We start from the raw sequence: 13,426 nt of genomic DNA on the forward strand, positions 1-13,426 counted from the left end.
TTCACCTGATTAAAATCTAAATTAGTTAAGTAACACAAGGATTAATAAATTATTCAGGACAGATACCTAGTCTTCTCACATTTTTAAAAGGATTGCACACCTCTATGGCTCTGCATAAATGGAATATAATAGCTTGCCCCCCCACACTCACTCAGAAATTTCCCCTTAAATTCATATGTATTGTTCCATTTTTTAAGTGTAGGTAGTTTAGGGCTGGCCAGAAAATGAGATTTCCTGTTTGCAAAAAATTCAGGTTTCAGAAATAGTTTTAATTCTAATACAGAACGAAATAAAGACCGTTTGAATTTTTTCCATGAAAAACCAAGATCTCTCTCTTACATACCCATACACAGAATAGCCAGTGGTCAGGACAGTCACCTAGGATGTGGGAGACTCAAGTTCAAACTTCTGCTCTGCCTGATTTGCTGTCTGGCCTAAAGAATATTTAGTAAGTCCCTGTTCTGCCTGATTCCCATATCTCAGGTGAGTGCCCTAACTATTGAGTTTATCTGGTGTGTCTCTCTTGTTTTCACCAAAAATTCCATTCTAGACTGAAGAAACCTTCCCAATGAAATTCTCATAGAAATGGATTTATTTCCACAGAAAGTTTCAGTTTTGAATAACTGGAATTTTGTGGCAGAAAAACACTTAATCAAAACATTCTCCACCAGCTCTAAATCTAGATTGCCAAAATACTGTTCATATCCAGTCACCTCTACTGAAACCCTACCTCATCTGATACTAATGCACAGTGGTGCTTCCTTAAGATCAAAATCTGTGTGTTGTTCTTATTCACGGAACATGTTCAATCTGGAATTTGTTTCTTCCCATCCAAATACATTATGGATTAGTATTATATCACATGAGGGGGAAAGGCAGCAGAAATCTTCTTACACCATAATAGGATTTAGCCCTCCCTCAGGAGCAGTTTATCTAACTCTTTCAGGGGCACCTTTGGGGATATTATACAAACGATTACAATTCCCTTATGATTAACACCTCGACTTCTGGGAACAATTCTTCCCTGCTTTCCATTCTATATTCCCTCTTTCTCTACTTGTGTGTCAAGCAAGCAAAAGGAGGAAGTCAGCTGCTGCTGAAGTTAAAGAGGATGCAGTAGTCACGGTAATGAGAAATTGCATCACACTCTTGAGTGGTTGTAATCAAGAAAAAGCTTCAAGTGAAAGTCTATGCTCCCTTCCACCCTCCCCCCCCCATTTGCTTTCACTTAATTACATTCCATAAAATGAAAGAACCTTCAGACATTACCAAACCAGCACATTTTCCATTCATATGGCAATATATTGTAGATCAATAATAAATCCCCAGTAATAGTCAATCTGGGAAATTTCCCCTCTGATGTTCAGTTTATCCACCAGCATGATGCACCGCTTTGCACTTTCACAGCTCCGTCCATTTGAGGATCTCAGCATGCTTTGCAAGCGCTCATTATTAATCTCACACCGATGGGAATGAGGTGCGGATTCTAACCACCGTGCTACAGCGGGGATTTAAACCAAGACACACGGAGGCTCTGTGGCTAACTAGAGGCCACGCAGCCAGTCAGGTGAAAAGCCAGAACTCCTGGCTCCCAGCCCCAAGAGCACGGCTGCCCTCCGGAACTAGGAAATGGTCGCGATCCCCTCAGCCAGCGGGAGCAGGGCGCTGGGGATGAGTCCGAAGTAGCTCTCGGTGCAGGAGCGGTTCCTGGCTACGCGCACCGGGATGGAAAATCCCCAAGCAGCAGCAGGACACCAGAGGCACCACTTGTTGCGACTCTCCCGGCCGTCGAAAAAGCTCCAGCTACTCCCCAGCCCTCTTCCCCAGGCACGAGAGCCAGCGCTAGCTCCTGGCAGTACGCTCCAACTCGCCGGGCCTGGACGCAGCACCGCCCAACCGGCGGATGCACCGCGCGCCCTTTCATGTTCTGATTTTTATTTATTTATTTATGTATTGCGTGCAGCCGCACGGTTGCATGAACGCTGCCTGGAAACAGCACCAGGCTTCCTCCACCACCCGGCCGCCGCCGCCGCTTCCCCCTGCCCGCACCGTCTGTCAGCGGCTCCCAGCCCAACCACCAACCGCTGCTCCCACAGGCTGCTGCGGGGGCCCAGCTCACCACCACCACCCCACGGGCGCCGCCGCTCCCCAGGCGCGGGCCGGGCAGCACAAGTTGCCGTTCCCCCTGGAGGGGCAGCAGGGACCCGGCCCGGAGGCTCTAGGGAAGTTTGCCCGGCAGGACTTTACCTTCTCCTCACTCCGCGAGCAGCTTCGGGCGGCGGCAGCTGGTGCTGGAGGAGGGAGGCGGCGAGGTAGCGGCTGCCGGCCGGCGCTGTCACGCTGCAGAGGCGAGGCGGGGAGGGAAGGGAAGGGCCGGGCGCCGCGCGGAGGAAGGCGGGGGGAAGAGAGGGAAGTGCGGTCCCCTGAGTAAATCGTGGGCTGATTGTGACGTAACAATGGTGCTGGGGACAAATGAGAAGCTGTCTGGAAAGGGGGGCGCTATGACGTCATGATCGCCAGGACCAATCCAGGGATAATGGAACGTTCGGGACTCGGGAGCCCCACAGGGACAGGAAGAGACGGGGCGGGGAGAAGGGGGCGAGACTGACTGGCAGGGGAGCCCTGGGAGCGAAGGGCAGAGACTCGCCTGCTGACGGGCAAAGCACCGGCATGGGGACAAGTGAAGCACGATCCCGAGGAGCAGTTGGGATCCGAGGTCCGATCCAGAGGAGGCGGGGGTAGTGGGGCTGGGGGAGGAGTGAATGGCGGGGCTGGGGATTGGTTGCGCCCCATCGCGCCCTTCCCCTCTAGCCCCCCCGAGCAAAGCTACACAGCCCGGCCCGGGACCGTTATGTCTCCCATCCAGCCGGGCCCCTGTGCCGCTCAGAGCATGCCCCACTCCGCATGCGGGGCGGGTCCGCGCTGAGCTCACCGCTGTCTGCCGCTGGAAACCCAAACTCTCGGCTCATCACCCCAGTCAGCCGGCGGCCGAGGCGGCCAATCAGGTCGGTTGTGGGGAGGTGCTGCCTAGGCTCCCCCACTCCTCCTCACTGCTAGTGCGGGCCACTGACTTGGCAGCTCCCAGCGGGGGTCAGCCCAGACACTGCCCGCCCCCCTGCTAGGGTGACCAGATAGTGAATGTGAAAAATCAGGACAGGGGATGGGGATAGACTCTTATATAAATAAGAAAAGGCCCGAATATCGGGACTGGCTCTATAAGATTGGGACATCTCGTCATCTTACCCCCTGTAGTGAGAGCGGGTGGCAGAGCGGGCCCAGAAATGATGCAGGCAGGGCCAGTGCAACCACTAGGCGGCCACCTAGGGCGCCAAGTGGTTGGGGGCGCCAAAAATCGGTGCCCCAAACATTTTTTTTAAACAGCGGAACACAAGGCTGCCGCTGCTCCCCGCCTCCCGGCTCCAGAGGGGCTGCCCGCGGCGCGGCCAGTCCTTCCCCCCAGGGGAGCAGCCGGTGGCAGAGCAGGGAAGGGGAGGGTCCAGCGCTAGCAGCTGTGCCTTCTTCCCCACGCCGCGGGCCGAGTCGGGCTCCCTGCCGCCCCCGGAGCTCTCCTCCGAGTCGGGCATCCCTCCCCCAGCCAGCGCCACCCCCTCCAACACCCACTGACCAGCTACCTTCTTCCCTGTGCACCCCCTGCCCCAACAACCCACCCTGTCCTGCCACTTTTGCCTCTGGGCAACCTCCACCCAGGAACTCCCCCCCACACCCCCAGCCAGCCACGGTCACCTTCACTCCTGCATCAACCTCGGGGACCCCCTCCCACCTGCCATCTCCCTTCTGCCCGCTCCTCCCTTGTGCAAACCCCTCCGTGCCACCTTCACCCCTTTCAATAACCCCGGGCACAGACACCCCCCCACCTGCCAGCCCCTTGCAACAACCCCCTCCTGCCCACTTCTCCCTTGTGCCACTCCCTCCCTGCCACTGCACCCCCTGCAACGAACCCCTTTTGCCTCTGTGCAATCTTTTCCCTGCCACTACACCCCCGCCCCCTCCACCTCTTGGCCACCTCCACCCCCTGCAACAATCCCATGCACTCCCCTCTCTGCCACCTTCACCCCCTGCAAGAGCCCCCATACGATCCTCCTCTTTGCAGCCCCCCCCCCCGTGGCCCCTGCACTTTGTGAACATCTGGGCCCCTGGGGGGAACTTGGCCATAGGAAGGTGGGGGCTGGACATCGGAGGGGGGGGCGCAAGGTGGAAGTTTCGCCTAGGGTGCAAAATATCCTTGCACCGGCCCTGGGTGCAGGAGGTTGCTGCACTGAGCGTGGCTTGCGTTCAGGACAGTGCACAAGGGTTAATGACCCGTGGGCTCCCGCACAGGCAATGTCTGGAGCAAAGGGGTAACATGCAGGGCAAGGCAGGACTTTGGCCCAGCCGGCCAGCCTGGCAATAACCATCCCATACATTCTTTCACTGTCCCCTGTTGATGTTTTCTGATCACATTAGCACTGCTAAATGGAGAGGGCTTCTGGAACAGCCTGTTATTTAGGTTGCCTGACCCTTCCCTGCCAGTGTCAGGAGCACTTGTACTCTGGTCGCTAGCCCTGCTGACACATCTACACTGCTGTTGTTACCCTTGCTGCCTAGATTAAAACTAGCAAGGGTTTGCCTACCTGCACTACAGTCACACCTTCACTTGCATTGTAGATGTACCTCATAAGACCTTGTTTTCAGTTGCTTATAACTTTGCTGAACTTCAACAGTTTGGACTGAAATTTTGCATGCCAAGTGTCTGCCTCAGGCTGAATTTTTGGGGAAAATTTTAAGCCAAAACAGTTCAGCTGTGTCTGAGAATGAGACTAGGGAAAATATATTATCTTTCCCATGTTAACTAAGTGTGACCCTTTCTTTGAAAAGCTGTAGCCTGTGCACTGAGTGAGGCATAGATCCTGTGGAGAAATATCATGTGATCATATAATTAAAGAGTATCATTCATATGCATAAGGGGTTGAATTAAGGTTTCATAGGCAACTATAATTCTGCCATTTTCTAACGTTTGAGTGCTTAACTGTGCAATCTTAATAACATTACAGTAGTTTAATGTAGTTTTGTGTAATATAATAAATACAGTTCTAGATAACTATCCTCTTTCTCTCTAGTTACCCAACTCCTCACAAGAATATCTGAGTGTTTACAAAAGTTACAGTATCCACAGTTAAATTATATTCTGGGTTTCTTTCCAGAAATTAGGGTACTTAATAGAGAAATAAAATTCTCCTGCTCCAGGGGTGTTTGCCATCCAAATTAGATAGTCTTTAACACAGGAAATAAGGACAATAAATAAAGGGAGGGAATTGTGAGATAAACTAATAGTAAGGCTGTGAGTTTGTCACAGAAGTCATGGATTCTGTGACTTTCCGTGACCTCCATGACTTCTGCAGCGGCCAATGCGCCTGGCTCAGGGGCAGCACAGGCAGTCCCTGCACAAGGCGAACCGGCCGCTGCTGGGTCAGTCTCAGGCCACCACCAGCAGCAGAGTTTGGGTGTGGGAGGGGGTTGGGGCATGGGATGGGGTGAGGCGGGCTCTGGGTGGCGCTTACCTGGGGGGCGCTCCTCGGAAGCGGCGACGTCCCCCTCGCTTAGCTCCCAGGTGGAGGCGTGGCCAGGCAGCTCTGTGCGCTGCTTCTGCCTGCAGGCACCGCTGCCGCAGCTCCTATTGGCCGTGGTTCCCAAAGCGAAGCCAATGCTCTGGGTGGAGGCAGCCCGCAGAGCTACCTGACCACCACGCCTCCACCTAGCAGCTGAGCAAGGGGGATGTCGCCGCTTTCGGGGAACCCCCCAGATAAGCAATGCGCAGAGCCCTCCTCACCCCATCCCGTGCCCCAACCCACTGCCCCCTCCCAAACCCAAATTCTGCTGCTGCTGGGGGAGGGAGGGAGGGAGGCGCGGAGTCAGGTAGGGAGCCTGCTGGCCCCGCCAACACCCCCCATTCTCTCCCAGCACCAGCGGGGGTCCCGGGCCACGCACCGCTGCCCATACCTCCCCCAGCACCAGCAGGGGTCCCGTGCCATGTGCCATCACCCACCCCAGTCCCCCCCAAGCATTTGGGCCACCTTCCCCCAGCACCCGTGGGGCCCCCAGGCAGCCCCCCTCCCAAGTTTTATTCACTGGTATTTTTAGTAAAAGTTATGGACAGGTCACCAGCCGTGAATTTTTGTTTATTAAAAATACCTGTGACTAAAGTGTAGCCTTAACTAATAGTAATGTGTCGATCGGGGAGGGGAACAGGGTCGGGGGCTGCACCATGTGGCTCAGCCCTGCTCTGGTGCTGGGTCGGGGGCTGCACCACACGGTTCAGCCCCACTCTAGCCGGGGCGCAGGGTCGAGGCTGCATCACGCAGCTCAGCCCCACTCCGGCACTCTGGCCGGGGTGCTGGGTCGGGGGCCGGACCACGGACCACATGGCTCGGCCCCGTTCTGGCACTCCGGCCGGGGTGCAGGGTCAGGAGCCACACCATGCGGCTCCCAGAAGCCACGGCATGGTCCCACACTCCCATGGCCCCCTCCAGCACTCCAATGGGAGCTGCAGGGGCGGTGCCTGCGTATGGGACAGCATGCAGAGCTGCCTGACCGCGCCTCTGCATAGGAGCCGGAGAAGGGACATGCTGCTGCTTCCAGGAGCCGCTTGGGGTAAGTGCCACTCGGAGCCTGCACCCCGAGCCTCTCCCCATGCCCCGACCGCCTGCCCCATCCCTGATCCCCCTCCTGCTCTCCAAACCCCTCGATTCCAGCCTGGAGCACCCTCCTGCACCCAAAACCTCTTATCCCCAGCTCCACCCCAGAGCCCACACCCCCACCTGGAACCTGCCCCCTTCCTGCACCCCTGCCCCAGCCGTGATTCCCCTCCCGCCCTCCAAACCCCTCGGTCCCAGCCCAGAGCACCCTCCTACACCCCAAACTCCTCAACCCCATCCCCATCCCAGAGCCCACACCCCCAACCAGAACCCTCACCCTCTCCCACGGCCCAACCTCAATTTTGTGAGCATTCATGGCCCGCCATACAATTTCTATTCCCCGATGTGGCCCTCGGGCCAAAAAGTTTGCCCACCCCTGGTTTAGATGTTGCCATCTCTTTGGTAATAACATAATATACTAAAATTTGGGGATAGTGACTGGCTTGGAGACTAGAATGGAGATCAATATTTACCTGATGTGTCTCTCCCTCCTCAAAAAGGAATTTCACAAATGAAAGTAAATGACAGCTTCTTGCAGCCAGCCAGCTGAAATTGAGTGAGTGTGAACTGTTTGAATGAGTAGGTTGTGAGTTTCTGCTAGTTAAGATAAATTAAACAAAAAGTTGCACATTCCAAGAAGAGCTTCACTTTATCAGGGAAGGGAGAAAAGCAGACTTCATGAAATTCACAGAGGATCAAATTTACCTGAGAGCACTTAAATCCAGATTCACAAAGGTATTTTGTGCAATGACTAATCTCTATGTACACTGCTCCCTAGTGGAATTCTCAGCTGCAAATTAGGCACCAGGGCTCCCTTTTCAATGCATGCGGGGAGAGAGGCACCAAAGGAAGGGATTCTCAGTAGCCAGCAAGCTGAGCAGGGAGTCACTTAAGCTTGCCGGAAGTGCTGAGCAAAGCAGCAGGGCATAAGGCCCAGATCCTCAGAGGACATCGAGGGATCTAACTCCCATTGATCTCAGTATTAGTCATCTGATGGACAGACCAGAGAAAGATGCCTCCTGTCAGATGGGATCCTCAGCCATGAACCCTCATGAAAAATCTCTGGTTAGGGCACTTACTTAGGGTGTGGGAGACTCAAGTTTAAGTCTGTGCTTCAATAAATATTTATACAAAGCAGAACAGCTCCACCAGGAGATGCTGAGAGAAGACCCATCCCAGAATACCCAATAACCTAGTGATTAGGGTAGTCATTGGGGATGTGAGGCTTGAGTTGAAGTCTGGAGCAGGGACAAGAACCCAAGTCTCTCACATCCTAGGTGACTGTCCTAACCACCAGGATGTGTGTACCTTTTTTCCAAAAAATTCTTAACCTGCTTGCCTCAGGCTGTCTTTTGTACAGATGATATACTGCCTCCCCTCCCCCCATCTGCATCCAGCCCACCTGCTGTGGGATGTGGCAAGTATTAGGTCCTTGATGTGTTCAGAGCACGCCTACAGGATTGGGCCCCATGGGCAAGGTAGGTGTAGCCCCCCCACCACCTCCCAGTTTGAGAATCACCCTTTGGGGCCATCAGGGCATTGGCTTGTACTAGCACTCCAAGGAGCCTGTTTGCTGTGGGGAGAAGTCAGCCCTTGGGTGGCTTTGCAAATGCTGACCAGTAGGAACATAGGCACCTAGGAGATTTAGGTGCCTATGGGATTAGGCAACAGTTGAGTGGCAGTTTTGAGAACGTCAGTGGCACCTAAATGTGGCCTAAAGAGGCAGATAGGCACCCAAGTATCTTTGTGAATTTGAGCCTTAGTTATTATAGTGGTGGGTGTGATTGAAATCCCCAAGATGGATGGAAACCATTTTAAATTTTGAAAACATAACTAGTTGGTTATTCATTTAATGTAGGCATTGACTACTGTTATTTTATTATGGAAAGCAGTGATTTAGAAAATTCAAATGTTTGTAGTGGAATTGGAGGGAAGAGGAAGCCATAAAAAGGGTAGCAAAGTGCAGAGGCATAGTAAAGAGTATGCTGTAGCATTTAGAAAATAATAATGGAAAATCTAGGAGAGTACAGAGGAAAATGCATTCTCCAGAGTTGGAAAGTTATTCAATAGTTACACCAGAGATTCTCAAACTGGTCTGTGGATCGATTGTAGTCTATGGAGAGCGGGCTGATCACGTTACTAGCTCCTAAATACTCATACTTTATGGAAGCAATTGCTGTAATTGCCACAATGATTTTATGCAGTCATGACTAGGAGGTGAAATGATCCATGGAAATTACAGTAGAAGGGGGAGATAATGGAGATTGTTTCACATCACACTATTCAAAATGTTTGTGAATCTCTGAGTTAGAGGCACAAACTAAGAGGTCCAGGAGGAAGGAAGGGTTTTCCTCAGTCCCCTTAGCATAGAGTCTACACAGATAAAACAACTTTGAGGGCCCATCTAAAGTGCGGGACTAGCTAGGCTAGACAATTGGATTGACACCGTTTTTTTGTTTGGGACAACATGTTGTAGAACCATTAGGGAATCATGTTTAAGCCTATGTCACAATTCCCTAATGGTTCTATTAGATGGACTGACAGAATTACACTTGCAAACAAACCCTAAGTTTAGTTTAAACTTTTGCAGATAAACAAGTGTGACAAAGTTCCTCCTCTATCTTGGTGGGTCCTACTCTTATTGGTGGATTTTCTTGCCTCAGAGATTCACCATGTGGGTTGGGGAACAGCCCAAAGACCTTCCCCTCTGGAAGAACCCACAGTCCAGGTCAATTGGGAGGTTTGGGGGGGGGGGAACCCAGGCCCACCCTCTACTCTGGGTTCCAGCCCAGGGCCCTGTGGACTGCAGCTGTCTATAGTGCCTCCTGTAACAGCTGCATGACCGCTACAACTCCCTGGGCTACTTCCCCATGGCCTCCTCCAAACACCTTCCTTATTCTCACCACAGGACCTTCCTCCTGGTGTCTGATAACACTTGTGCTCCTCAGTCCTCCAGCAGCACACCCTCAACTCCTTGAGCCTCTTGCTCCCAGCTCCTCACACTCCCACCACAAACTGAAGTGAGCTCCTTTTTAAAACCGAGGTGCCCTGATTAGCCTGCCTTAATTGATTCTAGAAGCTTCTTCTTAATTGGCTCCAGGTGTTCTAATTAGCCTGCCTGCCTTAACTGGTTCTAGCAGGTTCCTGATTACTCTAGTACAGCCCCTTCTCTGGTCACTCAAGGAACAGAAACCCTGTCTGACCTGGGACTAATAGATCACTCTCCTGTAGCCCTCTGGTCTGGAGGGAGGGGGCTGCCCACCCACACCCTTGGTTGCTGCTGCTCCAGCTACAGCCCCTGGGGGGGCTGCTGGCCCACTCCCCAGCGGAGGGGAGGGAGAGACCCCAGCCATTGCTCCTGCGGCTGGGGATGCCACCACCACCTCCACCTGAGAAGGGTCCTTCCTGCTGGCCACCAGACTGCCGCCTGGAGCTGCTGCGTTTGCTGCTGGGGAGCTGCTGGAGCCCTGAGGAGAAGAAGAGGACCATCTGCCAGTGGGGGAGCGCGTAGGAATTCTACAGACCGCTGTGGAGGGGGCCCTCCCGGACTGAGTAACTTTTGAACTGTGCTCTTGTGGTGGGGATCTAGACTGTGTTTGTGGGGACACAGGGGGTGTGGTGTGGAGCCTGCCCCCTGGTCCATCTGTGTGTCCCCCGACCCCCACCACCACCATCATCGTTGCCCCCTCCACCACCCCCACTGGCTACTTACCATCTACCTTGAGCTCCTGCCTCTGGGATTTCAGCTGCTCACCTAGGCTTGCTATGCCCTGTTGCCACCATTGGGCCTGATACAGCAGCCAGCTTCCAAAGACTTTCCTATTGTTACAAGCGCACGTGGGTGCATGTACCCCCCCTTTTGGACTGACCCCCTCCCCGCTGCAGCAAGCCCCCAGCTTTGCCCCTGCTGCCTACCCATTTGCCCCTTGCTGCCTTTTGCCCCTCCCCCTTGCCCCAGCCCCTCGCTAGCTCCAGTTTGTCTGCCTGCCCCGCCCTTTCCCTCTGCAGCCTTTGTTTGACCCACCCCAGCCTCTGAAGCTAGCCCCGTGGTTCCTCTGCCCCATTTCCCGCCTGGTTGCTCCCTTCCCCCTGCGGTCCCCTTGCCCTGATTAGCCCCTCCCCTCGTGCGCCCATGTCCCCTCCTATGCGCTTGTACCCCTCCCCGTTTTAGTTTGATTCTGTCTCACTGCACCCCCCAATGCTGTTATATCCTCCCTTCCTTGGTGCAACAAGAGGAGCCGGAAACCTTCCCTGAGTCAGTGACTGACCCCTAGCCCTTGATAGCCCCCCCATCCACCCCCCCCTTTTTTTTTTGGCGCCCTCCTCCCCTGCCTACAGCCTAGCGGGGAGGAGTGGTCGACCTGCTTCCCCCTTCCCTCCCCCCCCTCCAGTGTTTGCTCTCCCCCCGTCCTCATTATGGCAGGGGACGAGGAGAGTGAGACCCCTCGGGCAGACCCTGCTGCCCCTCCTCCACCCGCCCCACCATCGTCCCCCCTAGCCTCTACCTCAACCGCCGCTGCCGAGCCACCTACTACCACCCCTGCTGGAGCACTGGCAGCGGTGGATAACGAGGTGACCTCCGCTGCTGCCACGTCCCTCACCCCCTCTGACTCTGGGGGAGTCCCTCCAACCGGCAGGAACGGCCAGGGCACAAAGAAGGGTAAAGGCCCCGCTAAAAAAGCCAGGCCCTCCATGGCAGGGGGTGCCCCCACTGCCGCGGCCCTGCAACCGGCCATGGCGTCCCTCCCTGCTGTTCCCTCCACCAGCTCTGTGGGTGTCCCTCCCCCAGCCCCCAGGGCATACGCCCAGGTGGCGGCGGCCCCCCCGCCTGCCGCTATGTCATCTCCCCCATCCACCGCCTCCGCTACCATCTATAGCGGCCGGGGCCCTTTCCCCACCTTGACTAGGAAGCACGGCTTCCGTTGCCTCCTGGTACCCGCCTCGCCCCACGTGGAGACCTACATGCGGGCGTTGGCGAGGGTGGTGGGGCCCACGGCCATTGTGGCGGCCTCCAAGATGTACGGAAAGGTCGTCTTCTTCCTAGCAGCGGAGGCCGCCGCCCAGGAGGCAGTGGAGAAGGGCCTGGCGGTGGGGGGCATGTACGTCCCCCTGGAGCCGCTAGAAGACCTGGGCGCCCGACTGGTCCTGACTTCTGTCCCTCCCTTCCTTCCAAATGCCGCCCTGTTACCCGCCCTCTCTACCCTGGGGAGGCCAATCTCTGTGGTCAGCCCTCTCCCATTGGGCTGCAAAGACCCCGCCCTCCGTCATGTCCTCTCGTTCCGCCGGCAGGTACAGTTACAACTGCAGCCGGCGGCACGTGACGGTGAGGCGCTTGAGGGGTCCTTCTTGGTCCCCTACCAGGGGGCCCGCTACCGGGTGCATTATTCAACGGGGGAGGCCCGGTGCTACCTCTGCCGGGCGATGGGACACGTCCGGAGGGACTGCCCCTTGGCCCAGCACGGAGGGGCATCCGGGAGCCCCGAGCCCCGGCAGGGTGCCGGCCCCGTCATCGCCGGTGCCCCTGGCTGCCCGGCGCCCGAAGCCGCCCCTCCTCCTTTCCGGCCCAACAACGCTCCCGCTCGGGCCCAAGGGGTATCTCCCGTAGTGTGCCCAGACGAGCGGGAGGGCCCCGCCTCTGCCGCCTGCGATCTGGCGGGGCCTGTGGAGGAGGGTGAGGTAGGGATACCGCCGGGCATAGGAAAGGGCATGCCCCAGGGTGGCTCCTCCATCCTACATGCTGCCCCTCCATTACCTCCCCGAGTCCCTAAGCCTTCGCTCTTGCTCCCTGACCCGACCCCTGTTAGCCAACCCCCGGATGATGCCATGGAGGGCTGGTCCTTAGTACAGGGGAAGCGGGGCAAGCGGAAGGCTCGAGCTCCGCTCCTCCCACCTGATGCGGTAGCCCCCAGGAAGACCAGGAAGGGGGGCACCGATGCCGAGCCTTCCGCTTTGCCCCCTGCCGATTCCAATTCAATGGTGCCGGCTGGGGATGCCGTGGCAGCACTGGAAGGTAATATCGCCCCTCCTCCAGAGTCCCTTCCTATGGAAGCCCCTGCTGAGGCCCCTCTCGTCCCCTTACAATCTGAAGCCCCTGCAAGCACCAAGGCGAGCGTCGCTTTGGGTGCTAGCGGGGAGAACCCTGGGGTGGTGGAAGGTGATCTCCCCTCCATTTATGAGGAGATCTAGGCCCTGGGTCTGACCCCGGTTACCCAGGGGGAGGACGACCCTCTGCCAGTGGGCCTCGATTTGAACGACCTCGCCTCGGCCCCCCTTTCCCCGTGTTCCGTCCCCTTATCCACTGCCTCCGTTCCCGCCTCCGAGGAGCCCCTGGACTCTTCCACCAGCCAGGCCGCAGATGGCACCCCGCTAGCAGACGCCGAGCCTCTTGAGGCGACGGCCAGTGCCACGCAGCCGGGACCCGAGTCGCCGGGGACTCCCTCGTGGCTGTGGGGCAGCCAACCTCCTTCCCGGGTGGGGGCCCCATCGTTGATTCTCCACCTACAGATGCCGTGGCCTTACCATCTGCCTTGGAGCACGAGCCCGGCATCGCCGAGGGCCCACCTCCCTCCCCGCAAATCCCTGAGCCCATTTGCGGGGTGTTACCCCCCCCCACCCAGTGGCCTGGCTGCTGGGACCCCCGATCCCAATATCGCCCCTTCCCCTGTCCCTATTCCTGATTCCAGCCCTACCCCTGACACTGACCCCGTCCCTGTCCCCTCCACTTCCCGTGATGC

General features: G+C 56.3%; 1 protein-coding gene across 1 annotated transcript in view; it reads right to left on the minus strand.

Moving 5' to 3' along the window:
- Positions 1-2,326, minus strand: part of ELOVL5 (ELOVL fatty acid elongase 5) — a 61,908-nt gene extending 59,582 nt beyond the window's left edge. Inside the window, exon 1 of the mRNA XM_065400910.1 lies at positions 2,248-2,326. The gene's annotated coding sequence lies outside the window, so the exon portion shown is untranslated. The remainder of the gene's footprint in view (positions 1-2,247) is intronic.
- Positions 2,327-13,426: the final 11,100 nt, after the last annotated feature.

This window comes from Emys orbicularis, chromosome 3, assembly GCF_028017835.1.
Source record: "Emys orbicularis isolate rEmyOrb1 chromosome 3, rEmyOrb1.hap1, whole genome shotgun sequence".
NCBI lineage: Eukaryota > Metazoa > Chordata > Testudines > Emydidae > Emys > Emys orbicularis.